General features: G+C 47.9%; 1 pseudogene; it reads left to right on the top strand.

The window, feature by feature from the left end:
* The first annotated feature begins 3919 nt into the window (after positions 1-3919).
* Positions 3920-5387, top strand: LOC125079868 (60S ribosomal protein L12-like; annotated as a pseudogene).
* The last annotated feature ends 2232 nt before the right edge of the window (positions 5388-7619 follow it).

The following is a 7619-nucleotide window of genomic DNA, read 5'->3' as shown; positions in this document are numbered from 1 at the left end:
CTTCGGCTGGGGTCAGGATCTTGGGGTCTTGGTATGGAGTCTCTAGTCGGGGGGTGGTTCTTGCTCAGCAGGGAGCCTGCTTCTCCCTCCACCTGCTGCTCCCCCGTTTGTGCTGTATCTCTCTCTCTCTCTCTCTGACAAATAAAGTAGATGAAATATTTTTTTAAAAAGATTTTATTTATTTATTGAAGAGAGAGCACGAGCAGAAGGTGAGGGGCAGAGGAGAGGGAGACACAGTCTCCCGACTGAGCAAGGAGCCAGAGGCAGGGCTGATCCCAAGATCCTGAGATCAGGACAGGAGCCCAAGTCAGTTGCTCAACCGACTGAGCCACCCAGGTGCCCAGGGTTATGGTTGTTTTATGTCTGATTCCCCACCAGACCAAAAGCTTCCCCAACAGCAAAGACTAAGCCCTTCATTTTCCCTTGTTATAGCTCCCCAGACAGAATAAAACTTTCTCTGGAACACAAATCAGAACGCCTAGCTTTGGCTAGATAAATTGTTGGCTCACTGCCAGATTTTTATTTTTATTTTATTTCACTGTGCTAAGAACTCTTACCATGAGATCTGTCCTCTTCACGAATTTACATGCGGACGACACAGTATTGTTGACTGCAGACACAACGTCTTACAGCCGATCTCCAGAACTTCCTCATCTTGTTCAACTGACACTTCACGCCAGTTGATCAGTAATTCCTCATTTGCCACCGTTCCACTCCTGGATTCTAAGAGCTTGACTATTTTAGATACCTCAGAGAAGTGGAATCATGCAGTACTTGTCTCTCTGTGTCTGGTTTGTTTCACTCAGCAGAATGTCCTTGAGGCCCATCCATGGTATTGCCTCTTGCAGAATTCCCTTCTTTTTTTTTAAGGTTGGCTAGTACTCCAGTGTGTGTGTGTGTGTGTGTGTGTGTGTGTGATGTTTTCTTTACCTATTCTTTTTTTTTTTTAAGATTTTATTTATTTACTTGACAGAGAAACAGGCAAAGAGGGAACACAAGCAGGGGAAGCAGGAAAGGGAGAAGCAGGCTTCCTGCCGAGCAGGGAGCCCGACATGGGGCTCAATCCCAGGACCCAGAGATCATGACCCGAGCTGAAGACAGACACTTAATGACTGAGCCACCCAGGCGCCCCTCTTTTTATTTTTTAAGGTTTTATTTATTCATTTGACAAAGAGACAGCACAAGCAGGGGAGCAGCAGGCAGAAGGAGAGGGAGAAGCAGGCTCCCTGCTGAACAATGAGCCCAACACAGGCTCGATCCCAGGACCCTGAGATCATGACCCGAGCAGAAGGCAGACGCTTAATGACTGAGCCACCCAGGCTCCCCTTCTTTACCTATTCATCTGTCGATAGTAGTAATAATCCCTGGGACAAAGTTGTGACCCAGGAATGGTGGTTTATTATTATTGTGGTAAAACATATAACATGCAATTAACCCATGTTTAGTGTACAGAACAGGAGTGTTAATATATGCACACTCTCGTGCAACAGATCTCTAAAACCTTTATCCTACAAAACTGAAACTCTATGTCCACTGAACAAGAACCCCCTCCTGCCTCCTCCTACCACCCAGGCAACCAGCATTCTAGCTTCTGTGCTTCTGTGAAGGCTGAGAAATATTCCATTGGATGTAGACACCCCGGGTTCTTTACCTACACACTCTTCATCCAGTGGACATTCACGTTACTTCCACCTCTTGGCTAGTGTAAACAACGCTGGAAGAATGCAAAACTAGTTTGTATCAGAAACTAGTTCTCTTGGGGCGCCTGGGTGGCTCAGTCGTTAAGCGTCTGCCTTTGGCTTAGGTCATGATCCCAGGGTCCTGGGATGGAGCCCTGCATCAGGCTCCCTGCTCAGTGGGAAGCCCACTTCTCCCTCTCCCACTCCCCCTGCTTGTGTTCCCCTTCTCACCGTCTCTCTCTCTGTCATATAAATAAATACAATCTTTAAAAAAAAACAAAAGACTAGTTCTCTCCTTTCTTTTAATACCCTTAGGGCGAGCTTCATGGGTTATTTGCATTTTTTTAAAATAAAGATTTACCTATTTATTTATTTGACGCACAGAAAGAGAACACACTAAAAGGGGAGTAGCTGGCAGAGGGAGAGGGAGAGGCAGGCTCTCCGCTAAGCACAGAGTCCCATGCAAGACTCCATCCCAGGGTCCTGGGATCATGACCTGATCTTTTAAAAAAGTTTTTTTAAGATTTTCTTTATTTATTTGAGAAAGAGAGAGAGAGTGAGAGAGCATGAGCGGGGAGAAAGTCAGAGGGAGATGTAGACTCCCCATGGAGCTGGAAGCCCGATGCAGGACTTGATTCTGGGACTCCGGGATCATGACCTGAGCCGAAGACAGTGGCTTAACCAACCGAGCCACCCACACGCCCCATGACCTGATCTGAAGGCAGATGCTTAACTGACTGAGCCCCCCAGGTGCCCCAATTTTGCTTTTTCTTTAAATAATTGTTAGGTTACACACCTCAGGCGTTTGGAGATGATAATTCTATAGATACTACATATCAATTAGGGGGAAAGGGAAAGGCTCCCCCCTCCTTCCCCAGAACAATAACAGAGTATAGATTCTTTTTCGGTAGCCCTTTGACTAGATAAAGAAAGACAATCTATCTGCCGGGCTGTCACAGTGCTTAATCCTACAGCTAAAATTCCAGATTCCAGAGGTTCACTTCTATAATGGGTGCAGAGCCATCCCCCCGCCCCAGTTCTGACTGAAGCAGCCCATCCATGGAGTCCTAAATCCTGACCCCAGCGATCAAAAGCGGGGGTGGGGTGTAGACAGCAGTAAGGAAGGAAGACCACCCAAATACAAATGTGTAACTCCCTGGTTCAGAGATAACTTGTAAGGCAAAACGCTGGCTGATAATCAGGGCCAGGAGCTGCGCTTTGGTATTCCCTCCTCTAGTGATTTCCCGGGGAGATACGTCAACTGAGAATAACATCAGTGTCATTATAAAATAAAATCTTTACCCAAATATGGACATTGTATACTTTGTGGGTTTTTCTTTAAAAAACATTTTTTTTTTTTTTAAATCAAGTGAGCTCTACATCCACCTGACGTGGAGTTTGAACTCAGGACCCCGAGATTGAGAATCTCATTCTCTACAGAATGAGCCAGCCAGGCGCCCTTGGGTGTTGCATACTTGGAATCGAAAGCATTTGCTCCACATTTATAGGTATACATGGAGCCAGGGAACGACGGTGTGAGTCAGGTTCCCAAGGAGTTTCCTAGTAGCTGGAGTGGAGAGGCAAATACTTGCGGACATGTGACAAATTACACAAGGCAATGTATGCTCAGTGCTGTGTTTGTGGGGGGGCAGGGTGCCATTGGCTGGGAAGAGCAGAGCACACCGCGGGGGGATGGGAGTTTGCCCTGGACTCAGAAGAATCTCAGCATTTCAATAAGTGGATAGGGTTTGGAGAGGCCTTTGGTGGTGCTTTGTTGTCACTGACACGTACTGAGTGCTAGTCTGTACAGATACAGTACTGATTCCTGCAGTGGGAGGCTCCATGCTTGAAGCTGAGGATAATGACAAAAAGACATGGTCTCTGCCTTCAAGGAGGCTTTCAAAATTATTTCAACAGGAAACAGATTTGTCTAAGGTGGCCCACGGCTCTGGCCACAGAGACTCCCCCAGTATACTTAGTTCCCTGGAAGCAGAGCTAGACAACCGGGGACTGGGGATCCAGGGCAGACTGGCTCTGACGCTATGTACTGAAGTCAGCCAAGTCCCACCAGTGCGACCACACCAGTCTGGCCCGGGGTGGTCCTTGCTCATCTGATGCTGGCTCAGTTGCCTTGCATTTTCCACTCAGCCCTTAATCCTTGGCCCTTGAAGCTGGTGTTTGGTTTCCCAACCGGGGGAATCCTTTGGCTCTTTAGCTGATTTAGGAGAGAAGATGAGAAGATGAGGAAGGGGGTCTTCCAGGAGGACATGCTCAGCAATAAGCCAGTGCAGGGAGGTGGCAGGGTGGCGGTGGAGGGAGCACTGGGACCCCGGGAAACGCTAGTGGCTGACTCTGGTTTGAGGACCTTCTCCAGCCCTTCCCGGCTGGGTGACCCTGAGCAAGTGATTTCTTCACAAGCTCCTTTTCTGCATTTGCAAACCTGGCGAAACAGTACCAAGTCGCAGGATTATTGCAAAGGTTCCGCGAAATACTGAAAAGGAAGCCCAGTGCGGAGCCCATGGTACCACGGGTTTGGAAGGGGATAATGCATGGAAGGTGCCCGGGGCAGTGCCCCAGGAGCTCCCCCGGAGTGCAGAGAGAAGAGGCACAAGCCAGCAGCCGAGCTAGCGTAACCCCTACTTATGATTTTGGCCAGGACGGAGGCTACCAGGCTTGGTCCTCGGCGGAGGCATTCTGCGGTCACTCAAGGAGAAAGGGAGGGCCGTGGGGGAGGGGCCGGGAGGCGGCTGCTCTGCCAGCCTGTCGCTCGGGGATGATGGATGAGCCTACTCCGTGCCTTGTAATTAGCGCTGACTGGCTCTGAAAGTCTCACGGTGGGGAAATGTTCCCCCCTCCTCCGTGGCCGGGAGGCTCTCCTCCGGGATTGGGGCTGGGCGGGATTGGATGTAAAGTTTGCCCCGACCCTCTGGCACCCCCTCCCAGAGGCTGGTATGCACGTGCTTTTGTACACATGTGTGAATGTGAGTGAATGGGCATATCTGTGACTCTTGTATCAGCGTATGTGTGTACACACGTGTATGTACAAAAGTATGTATGTATTTACATGTCTCTGAGTGCACATGTGTGCCAAGTTGCCCGTCAAAGGCAGGATTAAATGTGCAAGAACTTTCGGCTGGGAGGAGGGGAAGGCGCAACTGTCTTCCGTCATCACGAGTCCGGGTTCATCCCACACCAGCCACCTCCACCATGCCGCCCAAGTTGGACCCCAACGAGATCAAAGTCGTATCCCTAAGGTGCACAGGTGGGGAAGTTAGTGACACGTCTGCCCTAGCCTGGGAGATCAGCCCCCTGGGTCTGTCTCCAAAGGACACTGGTGATGACATCGCCAAGGCAACCGGTGACTGGAGATTGGAAGGGTCTGAGGCTGACCACAAGGCTGACGATTCAGAGAGGATCAGACTGAAGTGATACCTTCTGCCTTTACCCTGATTATCAAAACCCTCGAGGAACCGCCAAAAGACAGAAAGAAGCAGAAAAAACATGAAGTGCAGTGGAAACGTCACTTTTGATGAGGTTGTCAGCATTGCCTGACAAATGCGGCACCAATCTTTAGGCTGAGCACTCTCTGGAACCATTAAAGAAATCTTGGGGACTGCCCAGTTTGTGGGCCGCAATGCAGATGGCCACCACCCTCGTGACATCATAGATGACATCAGCAGTGGTCCAGCAGCATGCCCCACTAGCTAAGAACTGCAAAGGAAAATATTTCAATAAAGGATCATTTGAAAACAAAACAAAACAAAATGCAAGGAGAGGAATCTGTAAAATGCTCGTCTTTTGTCTGGGTCACTTGAGGCTGACTTTCTATTTCAAGAAGTCACTTGACTGCCCCTCTGAGTTATCTAGATGATAGGCAGCCCCTGTCCTGAAGGAGGAAGTACCAGAAGCATCCATGCCTCTCTATACAGGCTGCCCCTCCCTGAGTAGCTACAGCAGGGCAGGAGGGAAGAGGTGTTCCAACTTGTATAAGAGTTTTTCGGAATAAGGGGATTCATATTTCCCTAACATTTCTTCCTAAGATTCAAAATTGCAGAAAGCTTTTGGGATGGATGAGTGGAATTTCAACCCAGGCTTAGGGCAAGGAATATCAGTAGGTTCTCAAAGATGGAACCACCTTGGGGGACACCTGGTTGGCTCAGTCCATGGAGCACTTGACTCTTGATCACAGGATCATTAGTTCAATCCTCACGTTGGGCATGGAGCCCACTTAAAAAAAAATAAAAATAAATAAATCAGGGCACCTGGGTGGCTCAGTCATTAGGTGTCTGCCTTCCACTCAGGTCGTGATCCCAGAATCCTGGGATCGAGCCCTGCATTGGTCTCCCGGCTTGGGGAGAGGCCTGCTTCTCCCTCTCCCACTCCCCCTGCTTGTGTTCCCTCTCTTGCTGTGTCTCTCTGTGTCAAATGAATAAATAAAATATTTTATAATTAATTAATTAATTAAATAAAATGAAATTACCTCGAGAGAAAGGGCACCAAGGTTTCCGAGCACTGGGGTCTACTGTCCACTCCATCATTCATCAACCATGAGACCTTAAAGGAGTAGATTAATTACTTTCTTTTTTAAAATTTATTACTATTTTTTTAGTAATCTCTATACCCAATGTGGGGCTTAAACTCACCACCTGGAGATCAAGAGTCACATGCTCTTCCCACTAAGCCAGCCAGGTGCCACTTTGTAAAATTAATTGCTTTCTAAGACCGCATTTTCATCTACAAAAAGAGGATATAATGGGATTGTGCTTTTATATAGTATGTAAATTTGAGTTAAGCAAATTTGAAAAACTGCAAATCCCCCTAACTTTTTTTAATTTTTAAAGAGTTAATTTTTGGTTTTTTATTTTTATTTATTTATTTTTAAAGATTTTATTTATTTATTTGACAGAGATCACAAGTAGGCAGAGAGGCAGACAGAGAGAGAGGGGGAAGCAGGCTCCCCACTGAGCAGAGAGCCCGATGCGGGGCTTGATCCCAGGACCCTAGGATCATGACCTGAGCTGAAGGCAGAGGCTTTAACCCACTGAACCACCCAGGCACCCCTAATTTTTATTTTTTAAAAAAGATTTTATTTATTTACTTGAGAGAGAGAGGAAAGAGAGAGCATGAGAGGGGAGAGGGTCAGAGGGAGAAGCAGACTCCCCACTAAGCAGGGAGCCCGATGCGGGACTTGATTCCAGGACTCCAGGACGATGACCTGAGCCAAAGGCAGTTGCTTAACCAACTGACCCACCCAGGCACCCAAAGATTTTATTTTTTTTTATTTTTTATTTTTTTTAGATTTTATTTATTTGTCAGAGAGAGAGGAGAGCGAGCGAGCACAGGCAGACAGAATGGCAGGCAGAGGCAGAAGCAGGCTCCCCTCCAAGCAAGGAGCCCGACGCGGGACTCGATCCCAGGACGCTGGGATCATGACCTGAGCCGAAGGCAGCTGCCCAACCAACTGAGCCACCCAGGCGTCCCCAAAGATTTTATTTTTAAGTAATCTCTATATCCAACATGGGGCTTGAACTCATCACCCCAAGATCAAGAGCTACTTGTTCTTCCAACTAAGCCAGCCAGGTGTCCCTTTATAGCTTAACTGCTTTTTTTTTTTTTTAATTTTCAATTCAATTAATTAACGTATAGTGTATTATTAGTTTCAGAGGTAGAGTTCAGCGGCTCATCAGTCTTATATAACACCCAGTGCTCATTAGATCAGGTGCCCTCCTTAATGCCCATTACCCAGTTAGCTCCCCACCCCCATCAACCCTCAGTTTATTTCCTTCAGTTAAGAATCTCTTATTGGGGGCGCCTGGGTGGCTCAGTTGGTTGGGCAGCTGCCTTCAGCTCAGGTCATGATTCTGGAGTCCCGGGATCGAGTCCCACATCGAGCTCCCTGCTCAGCAGGGAGTCTGCTTCTCCCACTGACCTCTCTCCTCT

This window comes from Lutra lutra, chromosome 10 (assembly GCF_902655055.1).
Source record: "Lutra lutra chromosome 10, mLutLut1.2, whole genome shotgun sequence".
Classification (NCBI taxonomy): Eukaryota; Metazoa; Chordata; class Mammalia; order Carnivora; family Mustelidae; genus Lutra; species Lutra lutra.
Note: the sequence above shows the minus strand (reverse complement) of the source record. Positions and strands in the feature narration are given on the sequence as shown.